General features: G+C 34.4%; 1 protein-coding gene across 1 annotated transcript in view; it reads left to right on the top strand.

Moving 5' to 3' along the window:
* The first annotated feature begins 7342 nt into the window (after positions 1 to 7342).
* The window catches only part of GAS2 (growth arrest specific 2), a 174292-nt gene continuing 166301 nt past the window's right edge, over positions 7343 to 15333 (top strand). Inside the window, exon 1 of the mRNA XM_060303407.2 lies at positions 7343 to 7361. The gene's annotated coding sequence lies outside the window, so the exon portion shown is untranslated. The remainder of the gene's footprint in view (positions 7362 to 15333) is intronic.

The following is a 15333-nucleotide window of genomic DNA, read 5'->3' as shown; positions in this document are numbered from 1 at the left end:
CACTTATCCGTTCTTCTGCCTCAGTCATTCTGCTATTGATTCCTTCTAGTGTAGTTTTCATTTCAATTATTGTATAGTTCATCTCTGTTTGTTTGTTCTGTGATTCTCCTAGGTCTTTGTTAAACATTTCTTGCATCTTCTTGATCTTTGCCTCCATTCTTTTTGCCAGGTCCTGTATCATCTTCACTATCATTATTCTGAATTCTTTTTCTGGAAGGTTGCCTATCTCTACTTCATTTAGTTGTTTTTCTGGGGTTTTATCTCGTTCCTTCATCTGGTACATAGCCCTCTGCCTTTTCATCTTGTCTATCTTTCTGTGAATGTGGTTTTTGTTCCACAGGCTGCAGGATTGTAATTCTTCTTGCTTCTCCTGTCTGCCCTCTGGTGGATGAGGCTGTCTAAGAAGCTTGGTTGGAGGGACTGATGGTGGGTAGAGCTTGCTCTGGCGGGCTGATAAATGCTATTATTAAAGTAAAACGACATATAGCAGAGTTAATCTAGTGTGCAGAGGGTAGGTCGTGGAGGGAGGTCTACTTCATACAATCAGCAGCCCAACCAACAATCACCCAGCTCATATTCCTCCATCTGGCACACAAAAATACTATGAAATATTTTGTCAAGTATCTTGCCCAAATCATAAGTTTTGTCAATGGCATTGCCAAGAATATTAGCCTAGTAAACCTCACATAAATGAGATAATCTTTTTTTCATGACATGTTCTTAGTGAATCTTTGTTGGCTGCCACTGATTACTTTGTCCTTTTGCAAGTGCTCACCAAAGCATCTGTTCAGTGACTGCTTATGAAATTTAAAGTAGATAGCATAATACTTGTTTTCTATATTCTTCTATCTGTGCTCAGATTATATAGAAAACCCTGGAAAGTTACTTCTTTAAGTTTTATCTTGCTGTTATGACTCAAAGAAAAACTTATTCTGATATTTGTTAAAATGGTAAGGAACACTTTATTCAAGGCTTTCACAATAGGGATATTGCATTGGGGAGAGAGAGCAGATTCAACTTTGAATACAGCAAAGACAGCTGGGGATTCATAGCCAGTTAGAAGAGTGAGGGGGAAGTGAATGGATAATTACAAAGAGGAGGCATCAAAGACAAGGGGATCTTTGCTAAACTGGCCTTATAAGATTCTTGCTATAGGCAAGCCAAGGACTTAGACATCAAAAGTGGGGGGATGAAGAAATTGATCAGATATCAAGGGTGATCAAATAGCAAGGGTGGGGAGATGACTTAGCAGGATTATTTGCTAAGACAGGGATGAACAGGCCAAAGACAGGACTGGACAGCAGCCAAGATTGAGCATTGGTTGACAAGAGAGTTCAAAGGAACTTAACTAAAGTTTAGTGGAAGGGAGAGTCTTGGTCAACTTGAAGTCACCCATTTTAGCTGTTACTTTCTCTCTGACATGGTATGGGATCAAAATTAAAAACAAGGGAATTCCCAGGTGGTCCAGTTGTTAGGGGGGTATGGGTTTGATCCCTGATCAGGGAACTAAGACCCCAAAAGCCGTGAGGTGAAGCCAAATGAAAAATTAAAAACAAAGAAACCCAAAAAGAATGGTGACTGGCTATGAAGTGCATGAATGGCAGTATTGCCAAAGATTTTTTTTTTTTAATTCTCCCTTAGCAATTTCTGGACTCCGTTAAAGCTTAGCTGTATATCTCCTTTGGAACAGCCTGAAGAAATGGTTATGGGGACAAACACTGAAATAATATCCTATCTTCAAAATGTTATGAGTGACCATTTCTTGAAAGTTATTCTGCAACTGTTACTGTTTAAATTATTCACTATGTGTAATTATATCTCCAAGAAGCTATTGTAAATCAGATATTTTTGTTCACATCAGAGTTTCTGAATATAATATTTAAGTATAACGAACAGATTTCTATGTATTTAATTTAATGCAAAATAGGACATTTCAGTAATTGTTACACTTTTATTTCTTTCTTCTAACCTTAACACTGTGTATTTTTATGTATTTAACCATAATTTGGACACCAGGAAATGTAAAGATTTACTTGATGACTAATAGAAAATGTTAACCAATATGTAATCTTCAAAGACAAGCCAGTAGTCTACAACTTCCAGTTGCAGAAAGGCCACAGTCATTTCTACTTTCTATCAATCTTTCCTGACTCAAAAGAATATTTGAAAGGAACTTGGTTTGGTACTTCCATCTCAAAGTCACAGACAATTCATTTTCAATTATAGATCTAATTATTAAAAAGTATGTCATTCCTTCTAAACTTTAAAAAAGAAAAACAACTTCTAACAAAATAAATAACTAGATGTGTATGCGTGTGTGTGTGTATATATAAGAAAGTTTGGTTGTCAATTATATATAATTGTTAATAACAACATATGTAGATTTTGTTTTTATCATTCATCCAGTTGTCTGGTTTTTTTTGTTGTTTTTTGGCTTTTCTCATCTTTGTGCCTTCTGCTGTTATAATATATATTAATAGTCAAGGGAGAAAATGTCTCTGATTGCTGTGCAATTGCTCTCAAAGTAGACATAAATCAGTTCCATAGGGTCTACAGATCCACCTTTTAAAGTAATCAAATCAATGCTGATGAGTATAAAAATTAATGTGTCCAGTCACCTTGACAGTGGTTACCAAATCAATTGGATGGTGGCAATATTGACATATCTTTATTTGTTTTATTTTGGGGAGATCCCAAAATAATTTGACAGTCCAAGGACATCAAATACCCTTCTATTAAACCATCCATATCCTCCACATTTATCTTCTCTCTTATTTCATTAATATTTTTATCTCACATCTCAAACATTTCTCTATGTCAGTAAATTAAAATTTTCTTTAGTAGAATTTTATTTTCTTATTAATAGTAATCTACTGTTACTTCTATAGTAGTAGATTTATTTGGCTCACAAATTATTTCTTCAGTTTTGCATCTCTCTTCATTTCCATCTTTTGCCTTTGAGCTCTGTTTTCTTTGAATTCATCAGCTCATTATATTTTTCTGTAGCATGAAGAATCACTGGAAGATTTCCCTTTTTCCTTGAGTTTTCTTCAAGAATAATTCTGCCCTTGTTTATTACATGCCTTTCTCTTTTCCTTCCTTCTTTTTTCCTTCTTTCTTTCTTTCTTCCTTCCTTTCTTTCTCCTCCCTTTCTTTGTTTCTCTCTCTTTTTTTTCTCTTTTCCTTTTGTTGTTGTGTCTTTGTATATTGTCCAAACCACATCTTTTCATCTTATTCCTGCTTAATACAGGCATCTCTGTCTAGACTTTCTGCTTGCATTCATTAATGAGTCTTATTAGAATCCATTAATTAGGAATATATATAAGGAAATATAAATTCAAAGACTCTATAAATGTTCTTCTATGAACTCTGGATAATTGGTCCAAGTGTTGTAAATCAGTGTAGCAGAGAAAAAAACTAAGTTTGGAAAGAATGGAGTTATAATACTCTCTCACTTACTAATTTAATGAACTTAGAAAATTGATTTAACCTACTTGAACTTCCATTTTCTTATTTATAAAATTAACAAATAACAATATTATTTATTTTGCAGGGTTATGGTGGTGATTAAATAAAATAATGTAAGCAAAAAGCCTAACAAAGTATCTGGCAAAGAATAGAAGCTCAGTAAATGTGAATCTCTCTCCCTGAGGGTCCCAGAACTCCCTACTCATTACTAAATGCTTTGTTCATTTAACTAGAAACTGCTATTTCCATAGAAGTATTGTCACTCTTTTAAGAAAGAAGTATTTGGTGAATGTATGAGACACAAGAAGTTATGAAGAATGCTGAGTTTTAATCTCAATTCCAAGAATAACTATACTTTCTTTCCCTTCTCTTCCCCTTGCCATCAAAAATAAATCTATATGGGATTTTTTTTGTTCTTAAAAGATACACTCTAAAACCTCTTTATTTATTTATTTTTAACCTAACTCTATCCTACTATGACACTATAATATTTTGATAGCCAATACTCCTTGTGACCTCATTTACATTATCCACCAGTGAGCAAGAAATGCTTGTTTCCTTGAGGAAAGGGAGGATACAACTTTGAACAATGATATCAAGTAGGATCCAAAACATATTTTTCAAAACTATTATTGTGGGTTTTTGTCTGTTTTTGAATTCTGAGAACCTGCATATTAAGAATGCATGTCTGGAGGACTCAGACCATAGGATTATACAATGAGCTACATAATGAAGGAAGGTTATGGAATGAACGTAGACAAGTCTTTCCATAGAAAAGAGATTAAAATTATTTTCTGGGATAGGCATAGGAATTTGGAGAGGATTTGGAAGACAGAGTAAGGGAATTTAGATGTAAGTGTGGAAGAGTGTGGAAATTTGCTCCCAACTTTACTTCCCCCTTCACACCCACATGCAGTCAAAACAGTAGAAAAATCATGGGAATCTCTCAATAGATTTGGCTAAATAAAAGCTGAAGGAACTTACTTGTGAACTTTTGCAGCACTTTCCATCTTGAACTCTGGAGACAGAGTTGAGACAGTCATGCAGAGTGCACCCATGCGATCATATATGTATGGAAGGTCCCAAAAGAATAAGGACTTCAGGTTGTTCATCTCTCTGCCCCTTGAGTTTTACTTAGCTTCCACAGGACATTGACCAGATGTGAAAATTATTTGCATGCCTGATAATTGAAAGCCTGTACTTAAACCTAATGAGGTGGCAGGTTCATGAGGAACCACTAGTATCAGCTGGGAAATGGAAAGCCCAAACTGCAGTCTGGATGGAAGATATGACTACTTTTCGTGACATTAGTACTGCCAGAGGCAGCTGAGGTGTGGACATAGTCATCAAATAGTGACCGTGAAGTTATCTAACCACTACCCATGTGGAAAGAACAGAAAAGCTATATCAGTAGAGGAGTGCTCACAGGTCAGAAGCTCTTCTCTGAAAGATGCCAGAATGACATAAAAGGCCCTCCTGAGCTGAGATCACCTACAGAATACAGGGACAGAAGGGGGAATATTTATCTAAAGAAGACTGAGATTTAAATGACATGAAATTTTATTATCTTAAACTGGCAAAATCAAAATTTCTGACATCAGCAGAAATTAGGATTTGAAAGCTAAGTTCAATAGGAAACTAAAACTATAATTCTAAATATATTATGGTGTAATGTGAAATTTTAAAGGCTACACTACCAGGGCATTTATTCAAGAAAAAAAAAAGCTTCATAATTTCCATAGAAACTCTTATTTCAAAAGTAAGAAAATAATAGTATCCCACCTCAGAGAGTTGTTATGAAGATTGAATGCATTAGTATTTGCAAAAGGAATAATTAAAGAGTATTAGCTATTTTATTATAATTACTGATTATGTCCAGGATTAAGTTGATTTTGACACAGAAATTTGTTTTATACATCCTGGTACTGCCTAGGGCAGCATGAGTTAAAAAGCTTTTGGTATCATTTACCCATCTGAGAATCTGATGATATTCTCCATAAAAGTGAACATGTGGACACCAAATTTGGCATATAACTTCAGGATTTCAAAGATAACTCAGGGCCATTCTTTGAGCCTCTAAAGTTTGGCAGACCCTATGCTGAAAGCCCTTGGTCTTAACCTTTGAAATACTCCTTTCTACTATGGCACTAAATCTTCAAGAAGCTAGGTTTTTCTTCTCATTTTTGATTAAAAAAATAAAATAAAATCATCCCATCAAAAATTTTTCTTGGAGAATGAGAAAAGACAATCAACAGACACTAACACAGAAACGACACAGATGTTGGAATTATCTGACAAGGATTTTAAAGCAACTGTCATATAAATGATTTAACGAGCAATTACACACTTGAAACAAATGAAAAAGAAATGCAAAGTTTCAGTAAAGAAATAGAAGACATAAAGAAAAAAAAGTGAAAATTTTAGAATTGAAAAATATAATAACAGAAATGAAAATTCAGTGGAAAGACACAATAATAGAATGGAGAGGACAGAGGCAAAAATCAATGAACTCAAAGATAGGACAGTAGAAATTACCCAACGTGAACAAAAGAAAATAGACTGGGGAAAAAGTATGACAGAAACTCAGTGACTTGTTGGACTAAAATAAAATATTTAACATGTCATGGGACTCTAAGAAAGAGAGGAGAAGGAGAGAGGGCTGAAAAATATTCTAAGAAGTAATGGCTGAAAATTCTCCAAATTTGGCTGAAGACATAAGTCTATAGATTCAAGAAGCTGATCAGTTCCCAAGAGGGATAAACCCAAAGAAATCTACACCAAGATACATCATAATTAAACTTCTGGAAACTATAGACAGGGAGAAAAATCTTAAACCAGAAAGAGAGAAATGACATTTTGCCTACAGGGTAAAAAAACATTCAAATGACAGATTTGTCATCATAAACCCTGAATGCCAGAGGGAAATGGCACATTCTCAAATGCAGAAAGAAAAGATATGTCAGCCCAAATTCTATATGTGGCTAAATTATCCTTCAGGAATGAAATCAAGACATTCTCAGATGAAGGGAAATTAGGAGAATGTGACACCAGTAACCCTATTCTAAAAGAATTACTAAAAGTTCTTGAATATTCATGGTCTTAATTGTTTTACTAAAGAAAGATATAGTTATTATTCTCATCAAAATTCTGCAAATAAGAACACGAAAGCTTAGAGCTATGAAAGAATTTATTCAAGGTTGTCCAGAGATAGTGTTGTATTATAAAAATTAATCATAAAACAAAGCCATTTAACATGGTTTTTTATGTATTTCCCACCTTTGTCTCCTCATTTATACTTTAGTTCCCCCATCATAAAAAAAATCATAGTTTTTTTAACTTCTTTAACTGTTAAATGGAATTATAAACGCCTTTTAATTGTAATATTGTAATAGTAAGTGTAATAGTCCATTCACAGAACTAGACTATAAAATGGGTATAATACCTTTAACAAATTGCAGAAACCATATTCTTCAAATATCCTGCCTTTGCTAACGTCTATAATGACAAACAGTGAAATCATTTTGAATCTACTGGGACCAATTTACTGGTACAGTGCACAAGGTCCAGTGCTTCTAGCTATAATTAGAAAATGGCGCCTGCTCTCCATTAGTTTTGGTTACTATAGTAATTCCATATGCCTGCTGACTAGTGAACTAGATCGTGTATCTTCTGTAAATTGCTCTTGTTAGTCACTTGTAATTTATTTTATGTTTCCAACAGCAATTTCAAACCAGCAGTGTCAGGAACACATGTTTTTGCAATTATTGGAAAAACAAACCAGAGAATGTGTACCTCCAACCTCATCCCACTCTTGGCTATTAATGTTTACAGAGACTACTGAATATTTTTGAAGCTCATCAAAGATTGTCAACATGATATTTTTTAAATACAAGGTAAGAAAACATACTCTTTCTGCCAAGAATATTTATTACAGAATTTTGAGGTCTCTTTATCTCTAGAAAAAACTATAATTTATAATCTGCATTTTTTTCCTATCTGCATTTTAGTAGACAATTTATTAGTGATAGATTATTTGAAATCTGATCTTAACATTCATTGTGGATTCAAATTCAGTTAACATTTTTTAAGGTACCTAAAGTGTTTGAGATTAGCAAAGAACATTTATCCATTCTTGTCCATGGTGCTTCTGTATTCAGTGAAAGCTAACAGTATGCTATATTCTTATTCCATTTTGGCACATCGTCAGTGCTCATAGATACATGCATAGCCTCAAGCAGAATATCTTACCAAATAAGTATTGATAATGTGTCAAATGCTTGGTATAATAATGATTATTTCAACAGCTATCCCACAGAGCTTTGAACAATTAAGGAGGATAAAATATCCAATATCGATCTACATATATATCTCTATACCTCACATATTGCTTTCCAGATGTATTTTTTAAGAAATATGAAATTTGGTTCATAACATAAAAATATATACGTTAAATAAATTGGTTTGTATCATTTTAGTGCATTAAATCATAGTCTGACATATTAGTAGCTTACTGAATAAATAAATGAGTAAAATTTTGCAACACAAATATCAAACTGAAAGGATATATATAAAAAGTGAGGAACATTTTTGTAGTGATAAACAAATTTGCCTCTAAAATAAATTTATTTTAAATATTGATGTGTAAAACCCAAATATCAAATATATGCCTGACATTGAGATTATTATAGACTTCATTCAGAATGTGATAATGCTATTTGTATTATATGTATAAATATAAAATATAAACTGATTATTCACATTTTATATCCCTATGCTTATACTTCTGAATTACTGCATCTAAAATGTTCCTAAGATTTGAGTCCTGGTCATTCATGATATAAAAGGATAAAACCACAATAAGACTTTAAAACACTGCAAGCTCTTTTGAACTCAAACCTTTACCCCAATATTAAGAGTAATGAAGCTTCAAGAGACAGTTCTATACACATTAATTATTGTAATTATTCAAGCTACTTTCCCTTAGGGCTACCATATTTCTAAGCCAAAAGTGTATTCTTGGTCCACCATGACAATTAGCATCTGATAAATGATGCTACTGCCACACTTCTAATGTAGAGATTGATCATTTCCAATTAAGTTCTGAGAGAAATCAATGGTTTCTTCCTAGAGCATTTGCATTAACTAATTTATGTTAATATGAATACCTTATATCCACAATTTGCTAGGGAAGATTGGCCATTCTATTTATAAACTGGTTACTAATTTAGAGCTTCAGTATACTATTTCAGAGCTCAAAAAAATGCATAAAAGAGCTATAACTGGGTAACTTAACCACAGCAACTAAATCTTGACCTTGATGAATGTTGATCCAACTCATATGCAGCAAAGAAGTTTTGGAAGATTCTTCCGTTTGATTGATTGTAGTTTGGAAATGTTACCATATATTGGGGAACCCACTCTCATTGTTTGGATTTATATTGTACTTCATGTAGCCACTACTAAATTTATGTATACTTCTTAAAGATATGACCCAAAGGGTGATGCTCTAATCAAATGTTTGCTCCAGTCCTATACATTCATAAATAGGTACCAACTACATAATATATGCCAGTATACTGTGAGGACCTTGGATGTTCAAGCAAAACAGCTTTGTCCTTACTGAACTTATACTCTAGTAGAAAAGACAGACACACATGAACAACACAACTATATTTAATAGGAAAATGGGTGGTCTGAAGGAAAATAACAGAGTGAAACATATCTAGATAGAGACATTATGGTGAGAGAATGAAATTAAGCTGAGAAATGAAGGACTGGGTGAGAACATTCTTGTCTGAAGGAATAATGTAAGCAAAGTTTCTAAGACAGGAAAAAGATAAGCCTATCTACTCCAAGAACTGAAAGAATTCCTGTACTGCTGGAGTGTATAGAAATTGGCTTAATATAGAAGAGCTTATGACTGAAAACAAACAGAAGGTGAAATATGTGGGTATAGATGCTAGTATAGGTAGATGTGGTAGTAAAAGTCTATGTAAGTTCTCTGCCATTGACTTTAAATTTCTCAGAGAACATGACTGAGAGTTGACTACTTGAGCTGTTAGGTGGAGTATGGATTGTAAGAGGTGCAAAAAAGCAAGCAGAGAAACCAGCTAATGGCAGAGATGTGATAGATGGGTGAATATACGAATTATCAGCCAAACCAGGGCATTTTAGAGAATGAAAAAGGATACTGTACTCGTATTAATTATGCCAGGACAACAGGCATAACCCAAATCTGTCCTGGGAAAACAAGAATCTATGGTCACCCTATCCTATATTAGGGTAATGAGTACAAATTTAGATAAGGGGAAATGTACTGGTAAATTGGATATGAGGGTTAGGAGAGAGAAAGAATTCAAGAATAACTCCCAGGCTTCTGGCTATTTACGGAGAAATATAGGGGGATAAGCAGGCTTTTGGGGGATATGAAGAATTCTGTTTTGCATATATTTTGTTTGAGAGGCTTGTGAAACATTTAAGTGAGGATATTCATCCTGAAGCTCTGATGAGAGCTCTGGGTTGCAGATGTAAATTGGGCGGTTGAAAGCATACAGGTAGTATTTAAAACTGTGGAAAAGGGATGAGATCACCTGGGATGAGAGCACACATGAAAGAGAAGGCAGACTATTAAACTCTGAGAAATCCAAGAAAGATTGATTAGGGGAGGAGGAACCAGAAAATCAGACTGAGAAAAAATAGCTAGAAATGTAAGAGGAAACCAGGATAGAGCAGTGTCACACAAGTTCTGAGAATCGAAGTTCAAGCCTAGTTTCAAAAAGAAGAAAGTGGTCAAAATGTCTAATGTTACTGAGAGGTCAAGTAACTTGAGATCAGAAAGGTGTCCTTCGAATATGGGATCATAGGGATGATTTGTGACCTTGACAAGACTTCTTAAAGGGGAGTATTGAGGGCAAAAGTTAGGTCTGTCTGGGTTAAAGGGAAAATGAGGACTTCCACTTTCGGCAAAGCTGTGACTGTATGTTCAGTAAGACCCAGCTGCTATAAACATTTAGATTCTCAATAATATATGCTTCTAATGCTTTGTTGAAATTTTAGGAAATAAAGGAAATTTCCAGCTATCTTTCACCACCAAACATATATCTCTCCAAAAACAGAGAGGTGTGAGTATTATGCAAATCAGATTTGGAAACTATGCTTTGAGCAAGCCACAATGTAGGGAAATTGAAGCCAAACCTCTTGCATTAAGCCAGGAATCTTGCCAAAGTGGCCTAGGTTACAGGTGTTCACTATTTCTGACAGGAACTATTGAAAATGCCATCATGGGGAAAGAATACCCTATTTAGATATCTAGGTTTCCATAGATTAAATCAAATAAATGGGAACTCACAATATATGTACAGAAGTATGTAAAGAAACAAATCACCATGAGTGAGAATCACAGAAACAGCAAACAGTTTTAAATCCCCAGGGACTTCAGGTTTTGAAGTTATTACTACAGAATATAAAATAACAATGTAAAAAAATGGAATCACAAAAAATAAACATATAATATGAGATTATAAAAGATGATCAGGCAGGCTTGAGGGGAACAAAAAACAAATAAAACTTTTAGGAAAAAAATATTGTTGAAATTAAAAACCTAATGGATTGCTTAAACACCAGATAAATAAGAGGGAATTAACAAGAATATACCAATACATTTACTAAGGATATAGGCAAAGTTGATGTGACAACTACAACTCAAAACAGTGATTTGGATAAGAGAGTAGGGTAGAGAGAGAAGTATTTCTATCCCATATAATAAGACAAATGAGGCAAGTGGGCTCTGTTCTGCCACCCTGAACACGTGGCCACATCTTTTTGTCTGCAGCAGTTGTTCCAATCTTTCTCAGCGGTGTGATTCAAGGTAGTCTTCAGCACCACAATGACTTTCCAGCTAATTTCAAGAGACAAATAGAGCATTAAGGGAAAATGATTTCATATGTCAGGAGTGTGAACCCTCAGTTGTGCATATCAATTCCTCTTATTCACAAATGGTCAAAATCTAGTGTTATGGCCACATGTAAATAACTGCAAGAGAGACAGGGAAATTTACTCTCTAGCTGGGTGGCCACTTCTAGCTGAAATTTGGGGCTGAGATATTATTACTAAAATGAAGATAGGGAAATATATCCTAGGAGGTAACAGCAGTTTCCACACCAGCATAGAGTGGTAAGGAGATAAAACCTATGAAAGAGAGGTTGTAGGATATAAGGGTAGTATGAGAGGATCTAATACAGGCCTGATCAGAGTCACAGGAGACATTAGAAAAAGTGGAGGAAAGGAAACATTAGAATAAAACTGGACAGAGAAAAACACAACTGCACAGATAAATGAAATACAACACATAACAAGTAAGAAAAAAAAGAGAAATTCACAATTAGATATGTTATAGTGGCTGCAGATACTGAAGCAAGGACTATCTCAAAAGAAACCAGAAAGAGATCACTTAGAAAAAACCATAAGAAGACTGACAACAGCTTTCTGAATATCAACAATGGAAAACAGAGAAGAGTGAATTACTATCTTTAACATGTTAACCTAGAATCCTGTACACAGCAAAATTATCTTCTAAGAACATTGACAAAATAAAAATATTTTTAGATAAAAACTAAGAGACCATTTAGAGACCTTCTTCAGGGGAACTTCTAAAAAAAATATAATAAACTGATTCCAGGAGAAATGTCTGAGGAGCAATGGGAAACAAAAATTTTAAACATGTAGGTAAATCAAAACACACTTGTTGGGCTTCCCTGGTGGCGCAGTTGTTGAGAGTCTGCCTGCCGATGCAGGGGACACGGGTTCGTGCCCCAGTCTGGGAAGATCCCACATGCCGCGGAACAGCTGGGCCCGTGAGCCACGGCCGCTGAGCCTGTGCGTCCGGAGCCTGTGCTCCGCAACGGGAGAGACCACAACAGCGAGAGGCCCGCGTACCGAAAACAACAACAACAACAAAAAACACACTTGTCAAAAAAAAACCCCCAAAAACAAAAAAAACACACTTGTCTGTATAAAATATTAATTAAAGTGTTCTAATTTGTTGGAAATTTTCTTGTAAAGAACAAAACTAAAAATGAATAAATTAATAACTTGTGAGTTGGGAGATGAGATCAGGGTTAAAGGTTTCTAAGGCCCACTGTATTGTTAGAAAGGGAAATAAAGATTTCGAACTAATTTTAGATATTTTTAAGTTAAATGTGGTAAAAGTTTCAAGAGGAAAAGCTTAGGTATAGAATATAGCATCTCAATTAGCTGAGGGAGAAATGGAATAGGAAGACAAAAAAAAATTCAGGAAATTAAAAAGAACTGAGAAAGAAAATTAAGCAGAAAAGTCAAGACAAATATCAATAGAAAGCACAAAGTAGGGTAGCAGAAAAAAGTCCAGTCATATTAATAATGATAATAATAATAGAAAAAAGATTTTAAAGCAGAAAATGTCATTACAAAATGAAAAGTTCAATTCATTAAGATGATATAACAATTCTGAATTTGACTGCATATCATGGAATTGCTAAAAATATATAAAACGATAATTGATAAAGTTTCTTGAACCAAGATCATAGTGGGGAATTTTTTTAAATTGAAGTATAGTTGATTCACAATGTATTAGTTTCTGGTGTTCAGCAGTGATTCAGTTATACATACACAAATTCTTTTTCATATTCTTTTTCATATTCTTTTCCATTATGGTTTATTACAGGATATGGAATATAGTTCCCTGTGCTATATGATAGGGGACCTTGTTGTTTATACATTCTAGTCTCAAACATACCAATCCAACCCTCCCCACCCCACAACCACAAGTCTCTTCTCTATGTCTATGAGTCTGCTTCTGTTTCATAGATATGCTCGTGTCGTATTTTAGATTCTACATATAAGTGATATCATGTGGTATTTGTCTTTCTCCTTCTGACTTACTTCACTTAGTATGATAATCTCTAGGTCCACCCATGTAGTTGCAAATGGCATTATTTCTTTTTTTTATAGCTGAGTAATATTCCATCTCATCTTCTTTATTCATTCATCTGTTGATGAACATTTAGGTTGTTTCCATGTCTTGGCTATTGTAAATAGTGCTGTTATGAACATAGGGGTGCATACATCTTTTCAAATTGTAGTTTTGTCTGGATATATGCCCAGGACTTGGATTGCTGGATCATATGGCAACGCTGTTTTTAGTTTTTTGAGGAACCTCCATAGTGTTATCCACAGTGGCTGCACCAGTTTACATTCCCACCAGCAGTGTAGGAGGGTTCCCTTTTCTCCACACCATCCCCAGCATTTGTTATTTGTAGCCTTTTTAATGTTGGCCATTCTGACCAGTGTGAAGTGGGGCCTCACTGTAGTTTTGATTTGCGTTTCTTTAATAATATTGAGTATCTTTTCATGTACCTATTGGCCATCTGTATGTCTTCTTTTTTTTTTTTTTTTGCGGTGCGCGAGCCTCTCGCTGTTGTGGCCTCTCCCGTTGTGGAGTACAGGCTCCGGACACACAGGCTCAGCGGCCATGGTTCACGGGCCTAGCCGCTCCGCGGCATGTGGGATCTTCCCAGACTGGGGCACGAACCCGTGTCCCCTGCATCGGCAGGCAGACTCTCAACCGCTGCGCCACCAGGGAAGCCCATTCTGCCCATTTTTTGATTTGGTTTTTTGTTATTGAGTTTTATGAGCCATTTGTATAATTTGGAAATTAAGCCCTTGTCAGTCACATAGTTTGCAAATATTTTCTCCCAGTCCGTAGGTTCTCTTTTCATTTTGTTTATGGTTTCCTTCGATGTGCAAAAGCTTGTAAGTTTGATTAGGTCTCATTTGCTAATTTTTGCTTTTGTTTCTATTGCCTTGGGAGACTGACCTAAGAAAACACTGGTATAATTTATGTCAGAGAATGTCTTGCCTATGTTCTATTCTAGGAGTTTTATGGTGTCATGTCTTATATGTAAGTCTTTAAGCCACTCTGAGTTTATTTTTGTGTATGGTGAGAAGGTGTGTTCTACTTTCATTGATTTACATGCAGCTGTCCAACTTTCCCAACATAGTGGGGAATTTCAGCACTGCTCCCTCACTTATTTGATAGGACAAACAGAAAAGGAGTAGTAAATATGCAGAATAATTTTTTTTTAAGTTTACAAAGTTAATTTAAAATATATATGTAGAAATGTGTGTCCCCAAATTAGAGAAAACACATTCTTTTCAAGTACATGCAGCACATTTATAAAAACTGACCACTTATTTGGACAATAGACCAAGTATCAATAAATATCAAAGATTCAGTATCATATAAACTACATTTTCTGACAAAAATTAATTTGGAAAAGAATAACAAAAAGATAATTTTAAGAATATTTATCCATTGAGGAATTTAAAAAACAATTTTAAGTAATCCATAGATTATAGAAGAAATCATTGTGGAAACTAAGCTATAAATACTTAGAACTGAATGATAATGAAAATGTTAAATATCAAAACAAGAGACTTGCAGTGAAAGCAAAATTTAAAGGGCAATTTAAATACTTATATAATAAAAAAAGTTACAAATGAGCTAAATGACTTTGCTTAAGAACTGAGGAAGGAACAGCAGAATAAAAGCAAAGAAGAAAATAGATAAAATAAGAACATAAATTTTTGAAATAGAAAAAGTGATATAATAAACTTAATTCACTGGGAAAAATTATGTAATAGATAACACTTGGGAAGACAAATCAAGAAAAGCTAAGACAAAGAGGAAAAAAAGGAATAAAAATGAAACAGGATTGTAGGTGTGTTAGTGATAAAAAGGTAGGAAAACACTAGTGATAAAAAAGGTAAGAAACAACTTTGTTCCAATAGCCATAAAGAAATTGAAATTGTAGTTAAGTCATTCAATTA

This window comes from Globicephala melas, chromosome 8 (genome assembly GCF_963455315.2).
Source record: "Globicephala melas chromosome 8, mGloMel1.2, whole genome shotgun sequence".
Taxonomy (NCBI): Eukaryota; Metazoa; Chordata; class Mammalia; order Artiodactyla; family Delphinidae; genus Globicephala; species Globicephala melas.
The sequence above is the reverse complement of the archived record's forward strand: the minus strand, read 5'-3'. Positions and strand labels throughout refer to the sequence as shown.